General features: G+C 39.8%; 1 protein-coding gene across 1 annotated transcript in view; it reads right to left on the bottom strand.

Moving 5' to 3' along the window:
- Positions 1 to 2,273: 2,273 nt before the first annotated feature.
- IRS1 (insulin receptor substrate 1) overlaps positions 2,274 to 17,052 on the bottom strand; it is a 63,742-nt gene continuing 48,963 nt past the window's right edge. Inside the window, exon 2 of the mRNA XM_009183191.4 lies at positions 2,274 to 4,634. The gene's annotated coding sequence lies outside the window, so the exon portion shown is untranslated. The remainder of the gene's footprint in view (positions 4,635 to 17,052) is intronic.

Consider the following 17,052-nt stretch of genomic DNA (forward strand, 5'->3'; position numbering starts at 1 on the left):
AAAAATATATACCTGGCCTGGTACCCATTACATATATACATAATACATGTTATACACATATATACAGTAAATGTTTTGGTAGCAATACAGACCATGCATTGGTCTTTGTATACACAGATGAAGTAGCACCGGGGACAGCACCACCATCTTAAGATGATAAACCAAACTACACATACATTAGATGAAAATACATATGTGTTTAATTTGGCCCACCCTGTAGCCCAGAGGTGTAAGGAAAGTACTTTGCAAGAAAAAATTGTTTTGGGAACTACATTCTTAAGCCAATGGCGAAGTTCTAAAAAGAAAAAAAAAAACAAACCTACAAATGTCTATGCAAATATGGACAAGTTTTCCTGTTTACTGAATTTGTCCTATCCTATGGCATACTGGTTAACAGCATAAGCAAAGAGAGATTTAAATGCCGGGTGAATGGCAGAAGTCTAAAACACCAGATCTTTTTGGTGTATCCATCACAAATCGCAAGTCATTCACAAACTAGAAAAGAAAGATAACTCTCCACGTAAGTCATGTGTTTTCTAATCATATTAGCTAATTATAAGCTCTTTATTCATAATAAATTTCTCAAGGAGGGTTAAGCACCTCCAATATCATTCCACCTCCTCCCTGCACTTAATGTGATGCTCTGTTTACAAGCAGTGGGAGACACACAACAGGCTACACTTTCTCTACCCGTACTTAGAAGACAGACTTACAGAACTATGGAAGGACTACGAAGATCTTCTGTGGCGCTGCCTCGGAAATGACCCACGGCACCAGTGTTTATCCTCGGTGTTCTACTGACTATGAGGCTGTTTTTGTTCTCCATAACTGAGCTCACATTCTGGAGGTGTTTTAGTCTTGGCAAGGTCATATTTCCTCACATTCCTAGAAGAGCATGCTTCTTCCTCTCAAGTTTCTCACAAGCCTATACATATATATACATATATAGATGTATATATACATATACATCTATATATCTAGTGTGTGTGTATATATATCTATATCCACACACACCCCACACACACACATCACATACACACACACGTCATATATACACACACACACACACACACACACACATTACCTCCAACTAACATTCATCATTCATGGTATCCTAGGAACATTAACTCCCATGTCAAGTCATTGCAAAGAAGAAATTTCATATTGGCTTCCACCCATTCTCCTTCCTATTCCTACCAAAAGGGTCCTGTCTCTCGCCAGTCAAGGTCTTGATTCACAGTGTCTGGATTCAGGGCCTCCTTGTGTGATGGACTGACCTACAGAGCGCTCTGCAAAAGCAGCATGAGACCAAATATAGGATCACTGTCACCAGCAGTTGGAAGACTGCGCATGGATACTATTTTTCATGGCTCTCATTGTCAGTGGATGGTGAAACCCTTCCCCCCGCCGCCGCCCTTTTTTTAACCACCTGCAGTAAATAAAATTAAAGTTTCCGACTTTATGGTATATTGCATTCAGGATGCAAGACTGAATAAAACAGGGCTTCAGTATTGTAAAATACTGTTTCTTACCATGCAGAAAAATTGTTTCTTAATACTTCCAATGTCTCAAATTTAAATGATCGCTAGAAGACAAAAGCCAGAGAAGGAAAGGTTAAAAATCTCTACTTCTGGCTAGATGATTTTTAGTAGATCCATTTTTGCAGTCACTAGATTAGTCAAGAGAGTCCTTGACCTTTGAAAGTCAGCAAGAAATAGCCACAAATGTAACATCAGTACTGATTTGTCATTATTGACTCAGGTGGTTGATCATTAATGGATTCTCTTCACTTCTAGCTGGTTCTAGGGCCATTCTTTTGCCCAGAATGAAGATATCATCAAAGTCATGAAACATATTTGTTCTTTTCACAAAAGAGGATTTTAAAACTCTGCCTAAGTCTCTAAGGAAGAACGCTGTGAGAGGTTGGTGTCAGGAAGAAAAACCCACTAACTTCTAGGTTAACCAGAGGCCACTAGAAGCCTCAATAATGAAAGCCCTTGGCTGGCCTACAAATCCTTTGAAATGGATAAAAGCCAATTCTCCTCAATGGGAACTGAACACAAGGACTTAGCAGCTGACGTTGCTCAAAGGAAACCCTTCGTGTTGCCAGAGCATGAGTTTTTGGTTTGAGTACCAGCAACTTCCAGTTTTAAATTGGTAGTTTGATGCCACCATCAAAACCAGCTCAGGCACCACTAGAAGCAGCTTAAGTAAGAATTTCTACCTTTATGCTATTTGACTCAAAAAGTCAGAGAAATAGAAACCAAGAGATAGATTTTTCCAGTCTGTTCATTTCTGCTCTCATCCAAAACATGTTGATAATTCCACATGCAGAGGTATCTCGGTAACATATATTCAAAGTGTAGGTTCCTTGAGAAATAATAACCAGCTTTACAGAAAAAATGGTTGGGAGTGACTTTGTTCATTGATTTCTCTTTAACTATTTCAGTCCTCAAAAGAAAAGAGCAGGGCAGCTTGCTCTCTTCTTCCACTAGCAAGAGTATGAATCAGAATGCTTGAAAATATGAAAAGTTAGTTTGACTAAGAAAGTCTTTTTTACAAAAGTGAAAAACAACTTTCGTATCAGATTTTCAAAATGGGTAGTCCTCTCTACTAATAGGAAATGATGTAATTCTGCAAGTTCCTTGAAAACAATGGATTCTTATGACTCTAGACCCTATTTATCTTAGAAATTGATGAGCATGCAAATGATTAAAATCTGCAACAATGAACATTGCACAACAGTCTGTGAGGTACATGCCATCTGGTTGAATGAACAGTAACACGGGCCTCAGCAGTGTGAGGGGTTCCATATATCTCTGCTCCCTTTTGAGTAGAGCTGGGGTCCCCAAACAGTTCATCAGGAGGCAGCAGCCACCACAATGCCCTCCAACCCTGGCCCCTACTTTGTAGTCCCCACTCCCACCCAGGGAGCTTAGGCGTTCAGAGAAATAAAATGTTGCTCCTTCCAACAGTAGGGCTGGGAATTCCTGAGAGAGAGATAGAGGCTCCCACAGACTCAGAAGGAGCCTGATATGTGCATTAATTCATTTAACCTTTCGGAAGTTTCCTGGTAAAAAAGATTTAAAAATCTGTCGGCAATATCTTTAAATGCATTCATTGCCATTTCTTTTTCACATGGAAAAAATTCCAAGACGTGCATACTTTCCAAACAAGAAAAGAATTAACATTTTCACTGCTGGCTAGATGTTTCAGTAGCAGATCATTAAGCTTTTATGTGCTCTCTGTATACTGTGTTTTATTAACTAATCACTAATAGGCCAGCACCCACCAAGGCAAATGGGCCAATTACATTCAGTTAAATAATGTAACACTGGAAGTTCTCAAAAAATACGAGATAAGGTAAGGGTCTTAGGGAAAGTGACACGTAGCCCTGGTCATAATGCAAAACACTTTCTGGAATTTTAATTTCTGGTTAGCAAGACCTCACTTGTCTTATCATCTTTCTCAAGACAATGCAGGAAATGAAATATATCATGTGTGCACAGAAAAAAAAAATGGTGGGAATAGAGCAGAAACTTACAGAAGTGGTGGGGGGAGGGAGAGAAGAAAAGATCAACAGTATCTAGTTTATTATGAATAGAAAGACATTTCCAGAATTTACAAACACCCACATTGTTCATTCCAAAGACAGTTTTTGATTTGAAGGAATCACCCATCTCCTTCTCTTTACAATATATACAATGGAAGACTTTGATTTCCTCTTCTTATAATTTTGCTTCCATTCAATTGCCAATTTTAAGCTGACACTTAAAAACACCCAGTCAAATATATCCTTCTTCAGTTTAATTAACATGGCCTATTGTCTTATAGGAAAAAATACAAAATTAAGAGTACTTCTTATAAGGAACTCAGCTCAACATCAGATTTATATTACAAGAGATAGTATCAGCAAATATAACTATACAATTGAGGACCATCTATGGCACTATGATTCTTATATTATTTTTTCTGAATTACAATCTTAAAAACAAGGATCATACCCTATTCTACTCTTTTAAGCCTTGTTTTAAGCATTTGCTCCACTCTTTACAACGGAACATTGTATATCTCCGTCCCACATCCAAAAAAAAGATGTGCTGTAAGAGAAGTTACATTTTCATTAAAAAAATTACACATATAAATCAAAACCTATGTTAAATATTTAATACTCTCTCCACCCAACGTGAACAGTTTTGTATGAAATAATTTACAATGATGCTTTGTCGTACACAGTTTCAGCAGCAGATGAAATGGATCTTGTAAATGCATTGAGAGTAAACCCATTCTCTCATGACACGGTGGTGGGCACATCAGCTCACTGTAGCCAGCTAAGTCCTTAAGGTTGAAGATGAAGTTTATGCAGACTCCTTGTTCTGGTGTCACAGTGCTTTTTTTTTTTTCTTTTCTTTTCTTTTTTCTTTTTTTTCTTTTTTTTGCTTGGCACAATATAGAACGTGCAGTTCAGTCAATAAAATCCTGAGGATTGGATAAAGTAAACAAACTGAAATGGATGCATCGTACCATCTACTGATGAGGAAGATATGAGGTCCTAGTTGTGAATCATGAAATATTTAGAGTCTGGGTACCCATGAGTTAGAGGAGGATTTGCTGAGGTCATTTAGGTCTTCATTCTGAAAAGAAAAATGAAAGAATTCATCACCACAGGCATCTCAAACTGCACAATCACTATTTCAGAACCTTTCTTTTACAAGGAGCAGTGTCATATAAACTGAAATTACAGGAACAAATAGTACTGTCCACCTAAATACAATCAACAAACTGTATTAACTTTTTATTTATTTCAAAATGCAAGAGTCTAAAGAAATCACTAACTAAAAGTCATCAGTGTGGAATCTGTAAACCAATCAACATGAGCTGGATGTTTCAGAGGTTTAACAAAGGAAAAACAGAAAATTCTTTGGTGTTGTGATGGAAGCAAAAACATACATTATAGTTGTTATGTAAAATGACCATCCAGTATGAGCGGGTTGTAGTCAGTCTGTGTTCCATCTCTCTCTGGTTAAAAGTCAGCTGCAGAGTTGCAGAGCTTCACATGACAGAATTGGAAATCAATTTTTAATGTGCACAAACATTGTTTGACATGAGAATTTTAGATGCAAAGGGAGACCTAAGCAAAACAGACCTACTTAATCATTAAATAAGAAAACAAAAGGATTCAGATTTACGTCTAATAGAAATAAGTTATTTAGGCAGAAGCACAGCATTTCTTCTTCGCAAGTCAAGAAGGTAAATTTTAAAGGGGCACTATCCATGATTCCCCTTCAGAGTGAAGACTCTTTTTCAACCTCATAGAGCATCTTTTACTCAAGGATTACATTACATAGTCTTTTAGAGGCCCTTATTTTTCATGCATTCAAAACTTATCTATAATATAAATATCAGTATCTATAGAGTGCACCAAAGGGTATTTAGCAGAGAGTAAATAAGAAATACTTGTTGAATGAGTACATGGTTGCACTAAATACTAGGAATTGTAGAGAGTTGAATTCTGTCAGAAACTCTGCCTTTTAGTAATTCTAGAAAGGAAGGCAAGTTCTGTTCATAAATACATGGCATGTGAAGTAGACATCAGTACATGCTATGATACACGCATGGGGGCAATAGCTCTAGACATGTGGAGAACGGAAAGAATCCTCCCAGCTGGGGGTGTAAGGGAAGCACCTCACTGACACACCTGGCTTGGTTTTGGAAGAAAAAGAATAATTTGGGGAGGTGGAAACAGGGATTGTGTCTATGTTGCTTCAGTGTTGCAGTCCCAGAATGTAACACAAGGCTTGCCACATAGCAGCACTTAATAAATAGGAGTAAAATACATGAAAAGGAAAAGGACACTTCCCATTGAGAACATATGACAAGGTCCTACGGGGTGAGATCGCAGCCGTGAGCAGGCTCAAGTAGAGGAAGTGGCTTCTCTGGACCCCAAGATATCTAAGGAGGGATAGAAGGAATTAAGTCTACGAATGTAGGTTGAGGTAGATGGTGAAGAACCTTGAATGACACGCTAAGAGGTCTTTATCTAATTATAGAGACAACAAGGACATGCTACACTGACATATGGTCAAGATGTAGCAGTAATAATCCACATCACCTACAAGGATAGTGACAACTTCCAAAATACACAAAACATAAGTGTGGACCAATATATTAGGTTGGTGCAAAAGTATTTGTGGTTTTTGCCATAAATGAAATTACAAAACCCACAATTACTTTTGGACCAACCTAATATCTTTTTTCCTCTGTCTCCTCTTGAAGGGAATGATCATGGCTGGGATCAGTCATCATTCATTACACAATGGTTTTCTGATAAGTCAAAGTTTACCAAATGAGGACTCTAGTTTTAGGAGATTTCTGTTTATTTTTAAATATTAACTCTGCCTCTAAAAGACAGGTAAACAAACTATTTTTTTAACTGACTAATGAAGACTTGGCATGACGATCCCAATGTAAAAACAAACAAAAAATGAAAGCATTCCAAGTTTGCCCCTTTAATTGCCAGAGAAACAGGATTTACTCTGTGTGGTGTCTACAAATGAAAGGAAAGCCCATCCCTTCACAAGCCATTGGTATGCTAGGAAACTCCCCACAACAAGCTCCAGATCTCTTACTTACTGTCAAGCTTCTCCTGAATGCATATAAGAATGTTCCCACTAGAATTTCTAGATTAGCGCTTAACAGAGCTTCACAGCTCTGGGCCTCTAATTAGGCAGGAAGGCCATACTTTATTAAAGGACTTGTGACAAACAATCAAACTGCCAAATATAAAATGGGGGAAAAGCAAAGGGCATATGGTATGTTTTTCATTTCCTATCTGGCTCTTCTCCAGGAGGGGTGGGTGAACAGCTTTGTACAGGAACACACTGTACCCTCTTTTATCATCACACGTACCAACCTGCATGGATGCATAAGGACAGAAACCCGGGGCCCTTTGAGGAAAGGGAAAAAAATGTGGCTTCACTGGGTGCTGAAATCTATTGCTTTGGGCCACTTGGAAATGATCCCTGTCATTATCCACAAGTATGTTCAAAGGGCAGGGAATAAAAGGACATATCAGGTCCACTGATACCTTCCTTCGAAAGTCTTACTTAGCACACTACTTTTCAAAGTCCCTTATCTGAAGTCCTGATCAACACTTGTCTCAGCCACAAGTGCTGCCCGTTGGTGGCATTCAACATCAGAGACTATGAAAAAGTGAAAGTAAGTGGTAAACAGTGTGAGGCAATGCTGACGAGGGGGTGGCAATGGGAACAGGCAGTAGAGACCTGGACAAACATAAAGGGAAAGTCTGAAGTTCACACCTGTTTGTCTTTGTACAGGACGTGTGTATCTGTGTACGCACATAAAGTTTAGCTACATGGACATCCTTCAGTGAGAACTGTCCTCACAACAGCCACCTTGGGGGCTGCGTACTTATTTCAGTCATGCAGCCATTGTTTGCAGCATTTTTGGAATGCCTGCTCAGCCTTGGGCATATTCTTTTGAATAGTCTCTATAGTAGCCAGTCTTAGCCCTCTGAGAACATGTTTGATCTTTGGAGACGGCCAAAAAGCTTCAAGAGCCAAATATGGTGAATAATGGGACTGACTAAGCTGGGCAATAGTTCCCAGTGAGGTATTATCTAAAGCCAAAGAGCTCCGAGACTGAAGTTCCAAAAGCAGAGTTGTATACAACACTTGCTCTGATGAGTTTGTTGGTAAGGAAGTCTCCTCACTTTAGAGACAGACCTCAACACAAGCTTAATGAGACTAAAGTTCATCTGTCTGTATCTCCCTAGCTCCACAGACTCACAATCAAGCAAGGCTGAACTTGAATAAAGCAACTCACTCAAAAAAGGCAAACATTTGTGTAACTTAATATATTTTTAAAAAAGAAAAACAGCGATGCCCATACTAGGGTATTGCAGTCCGTCATTCAATGCGGTAAGCATAAATACAATGATAAAGACTGGAATAAGCAGGGAAAAGGCCCGCATAGCCATACATGTTTAATACACTTTATATATACACCACTTCCATTGACTGAAGGGAGACAATTGACTGACCAGAGGTAGCAAATATTGCTACAAAGTTTTACAAATGCAAAAATTCATTTGTAACACGCAGAAACTGGAAAAAAAAAAAAAAGGCAAAACATTTCCTTAACAGAAGACACTGCAAATATCAAGTGATGATGTTCCTACAATACATTCTCTCTGGTTACATCATTGGGGAATAAATTCTGAAGGCAGAAATACAATGCACCTGTCATGAGATTTAGTAGCAGGAAATTACATTTTGACAAAATTTCATCACCACATCAGTATCTACTATGCCCCTCTGCATGTATATTCTCGTAAGATAAAACCCACCTAATCCTGTTGCCAGTAATGAAAAATGTAATTTTTAAAGCATTATCAAATAAGTCAACACTTGAGCAATGCTACTTGAGACCTATGGATTATTGCATTATTGCGTCTAGTAGGAATTTCCATCTTCTGGGTTCCACCGACTTAAACTATGCCTACAATAGCTGAAAAACAAATAAAGGCTTTGCTTCCTTTTACATTGTCTCAGCTTACTGATCGTTTTACTGGGAAAGCAGCTGGAAACAGCACGAGGGTATAAGTATGATGAAAAGGTTTGTACACTTTCGGCAATGCATTCTTGGTCAAAACAATTGACAAATGTTTTTATCCTGTATTCATATGTTTTGAAACTTCTTGCCAATATGTTAAATCAAGTGCAATATAGTAATAAAAACCTAGTTGGAGCATTGCTAGTCATTTCTACTTTTACTAGGGAAATAAGAGTAAAATATTTTAAGTTTCTTGGCTACTGTCATATACTAAATTGTTAGAAAGTAACTCTTCCTTATCCAACTGTGCTTTAAAAAAATGACTGTAGTGATGACTTTTTTTTCAATAGAGGTCATTGTTTGAAATCTTATATTGTAGACGGAAGTAGAAAATTCATATAAATTCCTGCACTTAAAGAAATGAATCAAAACAGTATATTTCGCTTTCAGTTAACACAAACAGCTGTGTTTTTTAAAAAATATATCTTGAATATAATACAGAAAATGTATAAAATACAGGAAGATGTAAAGAAGGAATAAACATGACTTATATTCCCCGCCACCAGGAAAACCACTACTCAGCAGTGGTTGTAATTCCACAATCCACTTAAAGGATTTGAACTTTTAAAATGCTACATTTAATGTCCCCCAAAAAAGTCTAAGTAGGAGAGGAAAATACTGTTTTAATCATACTTCGATCTTTCCCATTCTTAAAAATCCACGATGAGAAATTTTTTTGAAATGTTATCCAACTTTTTAAAGCCTCCTGGTATTCTATCCCTTCCCCATTATCCCAATGCATTGTACAATATGGGGAGAGTAGGAATTTGAAAGCAGGAAAATCTTCTGGCTCCATGGCTTTAGTTTCCAAAAGCCTCAGTATTTAAGGGAATGGCACAGGCAAAATATTTGGAAGAGCCAGGAGAGCAGAAGGATTCCTCTCAGGTTAGAAAAGATTCCCTTCATGAGAGCAGAGGGGTCAGTGGGTAGCTCTGTACCTTGCAAGATTCTGACAGTGATGCCTGTGACCTCTCTCTATTCCGTCTTCCCCCGTCTGTTGATTTCTTATTTCACACAATTACATTAAACTGCATACCCTTCCCTCCTACCACAATTCACTTCTTCAGTTACCTCACTGCTAATACACTTAATTCACAGTATCACTAACAGGAAGCAAATCATGTCTTCTAGAATGCTTATTAATAAAGCACCTTACAACACACACATTCAGCATACCTGAATCTGGCAAATGAGCCCAGTAAACACACACACACACACACACACACACACACACACACACACACATTATCAGCAGTCTCAAATACCTTTATAGTTCTGGTAATAGATGGGTGTTCCTCATTCAAATTCATACCTCGATAAAATCCCACTATAAAATCTCAGATGAATAGAAACGACCACTGACCTATGGACAGACTGTGAAACACTTACTAAAGGAATTTCCCAGCTGAAAGCCTTGGTTCTAGCATTTGAGTTAGTAGCATAGGAGTAAGCTGCATTCTCCTGGTCCAGCGCTATTAGCTATGGTCATATTGCTGACACAAAGAAGAAGAGCTAAATCCAGAGAGCCTCTGAAGTCTGGGACATGGGATAATCTCTCTGTTCTTTACAAGGGACAGCTGGAAGGTATGGGGGCAAGCTGAAGCTTGGAAAAGGAGAAAACTAACCAGTGAATTCTCAATTCTCAACTCTAAAGCCTTCAGATCATACTCACACACATCAAGTGAAGATTGAGCTAAAGTTAGAGGTAAGACCAACATGTTTGCTACTTGGATGTTGAAAGGAGAAAGCCATTTTAGTTAAAGAAAGGAAACGAACTTCTTTTAAAATAGGCCAGGATTGAGCTGGAAAGACTTGGTTTTGTGGTCTTAAATGGCAAAGGCTAAGCCAACCAGCCAAGTCAGTGCTTTAATGGAGCTGCTTAAATAGCACTTTTGCCTGGTGCAAGTCACATGGGAGAGGGCTGGTGAAAATAACAAGGTTGCTGGCCAGACCTTCCAGTGTGCAGGGTTGCCAAGGAAGAAAATTCAGGGAGAGTTGCCAACATGTGAGAGGCCATCTCGCTCCAGTTCCCCTTTTGTCCCAGTGAAAGAGCTTCTGGCAGGGCTGGTGACTTCAGGAGACCACCAATGAAGAAAGGCACACGCATTACAAAAAAAAAAAAAAAAAGACCAAAAGGCGACCATCAAGTCTGTCAGCTCTGGCTGAGGCTACCGGGCTGAATTCTGTCAGTCCCGTGAATTTCTCCTTCCCCAGCTACCAAAGGCAGAAGGAGATTCTGGAAACTGTTCAGGATGGTTAGGAATTTGTGGAGAAGACAGACTAAAACAACATTTAATTCTCAGTAATTAAAAGTAGTCTGTCAATGATATATTAAGGACATCTGAATAAATACTAATACATCTTTTAAGCCAAAGAATATCCACTTCCGTTATTTCCCATTCTTTTTATTAACAGGAAGCATGCTGATAAAGAAAATGAGGTTAAGACCATAACAGCTCCTCCCCTCAAATGTAAATCAAAATGTTTCCAATCTCCCTTTTACCAATACTATAGTTTGTCCTATGTACATGACAGATTCAAGGTAAAAGGACTCAGGAAAAAAACCAAAAAACAAAAAAATCCCTCTTCATTTCAAGTCAGATCACATGTACTCTCAGGCAAGAAGATTTAATTTTTTTTTTTTTTTTTTTTGAGACAGAGTCTCACTCTGTCACCCAGGCAGGAGTGCAATGGTGCTATCTCGGCTCACTGCAACCTCCCCCTCCTGGGTTCAAGCAATTCTCCTGCCTCAGCCTCCCGAGTAGCTGGGATTACAGGTGCACACCACCACACGTGGCTAATTTTGGTATCTTTAGTAAAGACGGGTTTCACCATGTTGGCCAGGCTGGTCTCGAACTCCCAACCTCAAGTGATCCACCCGCCTCAGCCTCTCAAAGTGCTGGGATTACAGGTGTGGGCCACCGCGCTCAGTCAGTAAGCTTTAATTTTAACAGAGTTCAACCAAAATAAACCTGTTACGAAAAGACATAAAGGTAATATGGCAGAATAGTCCCTACCAAGTAAGAATGTCGTACTAATGTCTTCCTTCTGCTTTCATGAGCATTATTTCTGCAGCGTCTTTTCACTCACAGAAATTGCATTTCAGTTCTGAGGTTTCTATCGTAATTTCACATCACTTTTGGGTTTTGTTTGTAATCGTCAGATTACAGGATACAGGTTTTATAGGTCTGGCTTTGATACAAACCAGTAGACTTACATTACAATCACAACTTCATTTAGTGTATGGATGGTGAAAATTGTGTGCAATACTGTTTCTACAATTAGACAAAAGGGAATCAGGCAGACCCTATTTTCACTGCCTTTACTTTTTGTTAAAAACTAATAGGTATCTCATTCTTTGCCCTCTCCCTGGAGTCCATTTGCTTCAAGAAAGCAAGCGTCTGATTTTACATTTGAGTAACCGTCTGACTACCCAATTGTTTCTCAACCATCATCAGTTTTTCCATAACAGCCCAGGAATCAGGCACTGAACAAGCATTTGCATAGACATCCCTGGTCTGCAGCGAACTGAGGTAAGAATCATTAACACCACTGACATCACTTTTGGCAGCTAGAGAAGTGGGAAAACCTGTGTTTAATCTATTTCCTACTCACCGCAAGTTTTAGCTGGAGTCCCCGATAGTATGGGTTGTGGTTGACTTTATGGAAGAACTTGGTCATGTAAGAAAAATCTACTGAATTGACCAAGCATCTTCCAAAACAAGCATGAGGTATCTCAGCTGTGGCGCCATGATCTTCCCATAGGTTTTTCTGATTCCTAAACAGGCCTAACATAGGACAATGCCACTCCCACTAGTTCCTAATAGGGGCAAGCTCAAGCTCAGTAGGTTTTCCCTACAACATACATCTAAGGCAGGGGTCCTCAGTTCCCAGGCTGTGGACCAGTAGAGATCCATGGCCTGGTAGGAACCAGGCTCCACAGCAAGAGGTGAATGGTGGATGAGCATAACCACCTGAACGCTGCTTCCTGTCAGATCAGCAGCGGCATTAGATTCTCACAGGAGTGTGACCCCTATCATGAACTGTGTATGCAAGGGATCTAGGTTGCATATGCTCCTTATGAGAAAAGAATGCTTGATGAAACCATTCATCCCCCACCCCCAGCCATGGAAAAACTGTCTTCCATGAAACCTGTCCCTGGTGCCAAAAAGGTTGGAGTCCCCTGATCTAAGGAACCTCTCCAGGAAGCCATCATCTTACAGAAGCAAAAAAGGTTTAGCCGTTGTTTTCCTTTTTGCTTTGAGGAAAATATCAGGGGGAAAATGTTGAGAAGAATTTGATCTGGGATTCTTTGAAGTGAACTGTTCTTTAAAAAAAAAGAAACAAAGTGGTCTAACTCTTGAAGAAGCACTCCCTCTCTGAAACCAATTGAAACTGATTATAATACAAGTATATGGCAGCATATTTCAAATGTATTTGACCCACAATTCTCATTTGCTTTACCTGAAGAATATTTGTTATGGAAATGCAAGTCCTAAAGATTTCTGGGCTATGATAGTAATTCTTAAACAAAAGTCAATGTAAAAGGAGCAAGGAAAAGCATACCATTCATCTTAGATTTCAGAAGGCCATACATAGGCAGGAACCATATTAATTAGCCTGATGAATTCAACAGAAAGCTATGAACTGTTGCTTACAGTAAAGCAATAATGCAATAAATGTGTGTTTCCCTGGAGTTGCCTCTTTCTGAGTGACAAGTGAGTAACCTGCATGCGATTTTGAATTAAAAAATGTACTTCAGGGAATTCAACCCCAAAAAAGGTTATTTTCAGAATGAAGACGGAGCTATTACATGGCTGTCATGCTTTTTAAAGACTGATAATTTTGTTTAAGTCAAAACTTATTTCTGAATTAAAATTTGAAAGGAAACTAAGACAAGTTCCATTATCCCATCTCTCATTGTTCTTTTCTCTGTGATTTCAGGCAAGTTGCTCACCCTCCAAAATCCCAGACGTTTTCATCTCTAACACTGGAGAGCATTGCCCATTTCACAGGGTTATCATTGAGATTAAATGAGATAATACATGACATTTTCTTATCATTGTGCCTGACACATAATAAGCCTTCAATCATTAGCTCTTAGTGTAACCACTGTTATGAAGAACTAGAAACCCTTGGATCCCACATCTTTTCCTGATACCTGAAAACACACCAGCCAAAAACACTGTGGTGGAACTAGCAAGCATGGATGACTCCACCAACCAAATGCTAGGCAAGGACTGAATCTGAAGCCAAAATTAGGATGCAACTTGCGAAGAGAGGACAAAGTTATTTCAGAAAGGAGGAATGGGAAAATGCCAGAACAAAAAGAAAAAGTCAAAGTCACAGTAGTAGTAAGGCTAAAGATATGATTTGTAATACAGTGTTATACAAGGACCTGTCTACCTACACAGGCAAGAGTACAAATTCAGTGTCGAGACAATAGCAGTCACCTACAACGGGGAAGATCTCAAATGAATGCTGTCTACAGAAATATCAGAAAGGCCACTTTTATTGCTTGAAAAAAATCAGAAGCTTGAAGACCCCTTACTCTTTCTAAGTCTGCTAATGAAAGACTTCTAAAAATTTACAAAGAAATCACATGAATATGCTTAAATCGGTGTTCAGTGAGATTCTTAGGCATTATTTCTAGGTTCTAAAGCATGTTTATAATTGTTGGGGGTGGGGGCAGGGAATTGGGAGGCTTTTGTTTCCGAATTCTTTTCCCCAATCTCTCATCTGAAGGAACTGAACAGGAGTGTGATCTAGCCAGTCATTGCTGCCTGAGTAACTTGACGAAAAACTGAAATTGCTGCCAGATGCACATCTAATCGTTGGCAGCTGGAAGAGGAGGGGGGAAAATCTCAGAAAGATAATCTAAAATAATTGATAATGCATCCGCTGCTTGCAGCTCTAAGGTCACTGAGGCAGACAATGGTGCAAATTTCTAACTGACTGCGAACACTTCTTTACTGCCTTGTGTAAAGAGGCAAAATTTTTCCAGTTGACAAAGAGGGGCCGACCTTTCACCTCCTGACCCCAAAGCTCCTGGGCCTTTGCTTTCATCTTTCAAGTCGTACTTCCACTTCGTTCCTGCCCCTCTCTATTTTCTCCATTATCTGACATCTCAGCCTCTTTCTTTTTAATGTGGAAAAAGCCTCTTGCTTAAAAGTTCCCTAACAGCATTCTTTTTTTTTTTTCTCTTTTGAGACAGAGTCTTGCTCTGTCACCCAGGCTGGAGTGCAGTGGTGTGATCTCAGCTTACTGCAACCTCTGCCTCCCAGGTTGCAGCGATTCTCCTGCCTCAGCCTCCTGAGTAGCTGGGAGTACAGGTGCACACCCCCATGTCTGGCTAATTTTTGTACTTTTAGTAGAGATGAGGTTTCACCATGTTGGGTAGGTTGGTCTCAAACTCCTGACCTCCGGTGATCCACCCGCCTCCGCCTCCCAAAGTGCTGGGATTGCCGGTGTGAGCTACCGTGCCCAGCCCGTAACAGCATTCTTAAATGAAATTGCATATCACATTATTGCAGTGTTGAGCTGCCTCTCTGGCTGAGCTAAAAGCAGCTCCCCATGGACTGTTGTGCCCCATTCTTAATAAACAGGTAGTGACAACTTTTAGCTAAGGAACCGTCATTAAGAAATATTTATAGTGACTGTTATGGACTGAAACATGCCTTTCCTTGCAATTTATATGTTGAGATCCTAACCCTCAACATGCTGGTCATTAGGAGGTGGGGCCTTTGGCAGGTAATTAAGTCATGAGGATGGAGCCCTCATGGGTGGGATAAGTGCCCTTATGATGAAACATGAGAGCTTGCTTTCTGCTCTCTATCACAAGAGGCTACAATGAGGAGACGGCCATCACAAACCAGGAAGAGGGCACACCAAACCAGGGTCTGTGGTGCCTCATTCTTGGACTCCCCCACCTCCAGAACTGTGAGAAATAAATATGTGTTGTTTAAGCCACCATCAACTCAATTTTGTAATAACAGCCCAAACTAAGACAGAGACTCTGAGGGGACTGCAGTCCCAAGGGAGATAAATGGGGTAACCTTCAGGCCCATGGAAGGGCCAGACAGAAGTCATCCATCTGGCCTTTGGCAGAAACACGCTCGTGAGGCTCAACCGACTTCTCTTTACAGACACCCTCTACTCTCCAAGCATTTCATTAAATCTCTAGGGTGGCAGTGGTTCTCAATTTGTGTGGGTGAAAACACTTTGCCCCACAGGGAACATGTGGCAATGTCTGCAGCTATTTCTAGTTGTCACAACCAGGATGGGGTGGCAGGGGAGAGATGCTGCTGGCTTCTAATGGGTAAGGGCCTGGAATACTACTAGACACATTACAACACAGTGGACAGCCTACTGCAACAAATTAACAGTTTAACAAAATGGAGACAATACCTGGTTTCACAATCATTTGCAAAGTTCAGGGAGATAATGAGATAAGGCTGCAGTGAACAAGGAGACACACATTACTTACACGACCCATTCATCACGCTCATTGCCCTGAAACCTCTGAGAGTCAAAAACAAAACAAAACAAAACAAAAAATCCTCAAGGGCCGGGCGTGGTGGCTTACACCTGTAATACCAGCACTTTGAGAGACCAAGGAGGGCAGATCACATGAGGCCTCAGGAGTTCAAGACCAGCTTGGCCAAATGATGAAACCCCATATCTATTAAAAATACAAAACTTTGCCAGGCGTGGTGGTGCACATTTGTAATCCCAGCTACTCAGGAGGCGCAAGAATCACTGGAACCCAGGAGGTGGAGGTTGCAGCAAGCTGAGATCTAGCCACTGAACTCTAGCCTGGGAAACAGAGCAAGACTCTGTCTCAAAAACAACAACAACAACAACAACAAAAACAAACAAACAAAAAACCCAGCAAAACCTTAAATATTAGATTCCCTCTGTTCCAGAATTTATAGACTTTAAAAAATAAACCCACTAACTTTATTCTCTAAGAGGCTGTTCGTAAATCAGAACACTGTTTCATAGAGGTTTTCTCTACTTTATAAGATAAATATCCATACCTCGGAAGATAATTTATGATCAAAAACCAAAACACACACACACACACACACAAAACCCAATAGTCAAATGCAAGACTGAGATATAAATTGTAGTTGCTGTTTCTGTGGTTTAAAATGTCTTCTCAGGAAGACGCTTTTAGGTCTGCTTTCCCCAAATTTAATATTGACAAAAAACAGCAAAGGGGGGATATGCAGGGCATATATACCATTATCTGTGAGCACACAGGGTTCCAGATTCTAAAAATTAGACAATGAACAGAACAAGTTGATTTCCAGGTGGTTAAATACCAGGGTTTCCAGATTGAACCCTAAGGCAGTGGTAAGAAGAACAGATCCTCCTTAAATACAGCAACAGGAGATGCTGCAGGTCCCAGAGTAC

The sequence above is a fragment of the Papio anubis genome, chromosome 10, assembly GCF_008728515.1.
Source record: "Papio anubis isolate 15944 chromosome 10, Panubis1.0, whole genome shotgun sequence".
In the NCBI taxonomy this organism is placed as follows: domain Eukaryota; kingdom Metazoa; phylum Chordata; class Mammalia; order Primates; family Cercopithecidae; genus Papio; species Papio anubis.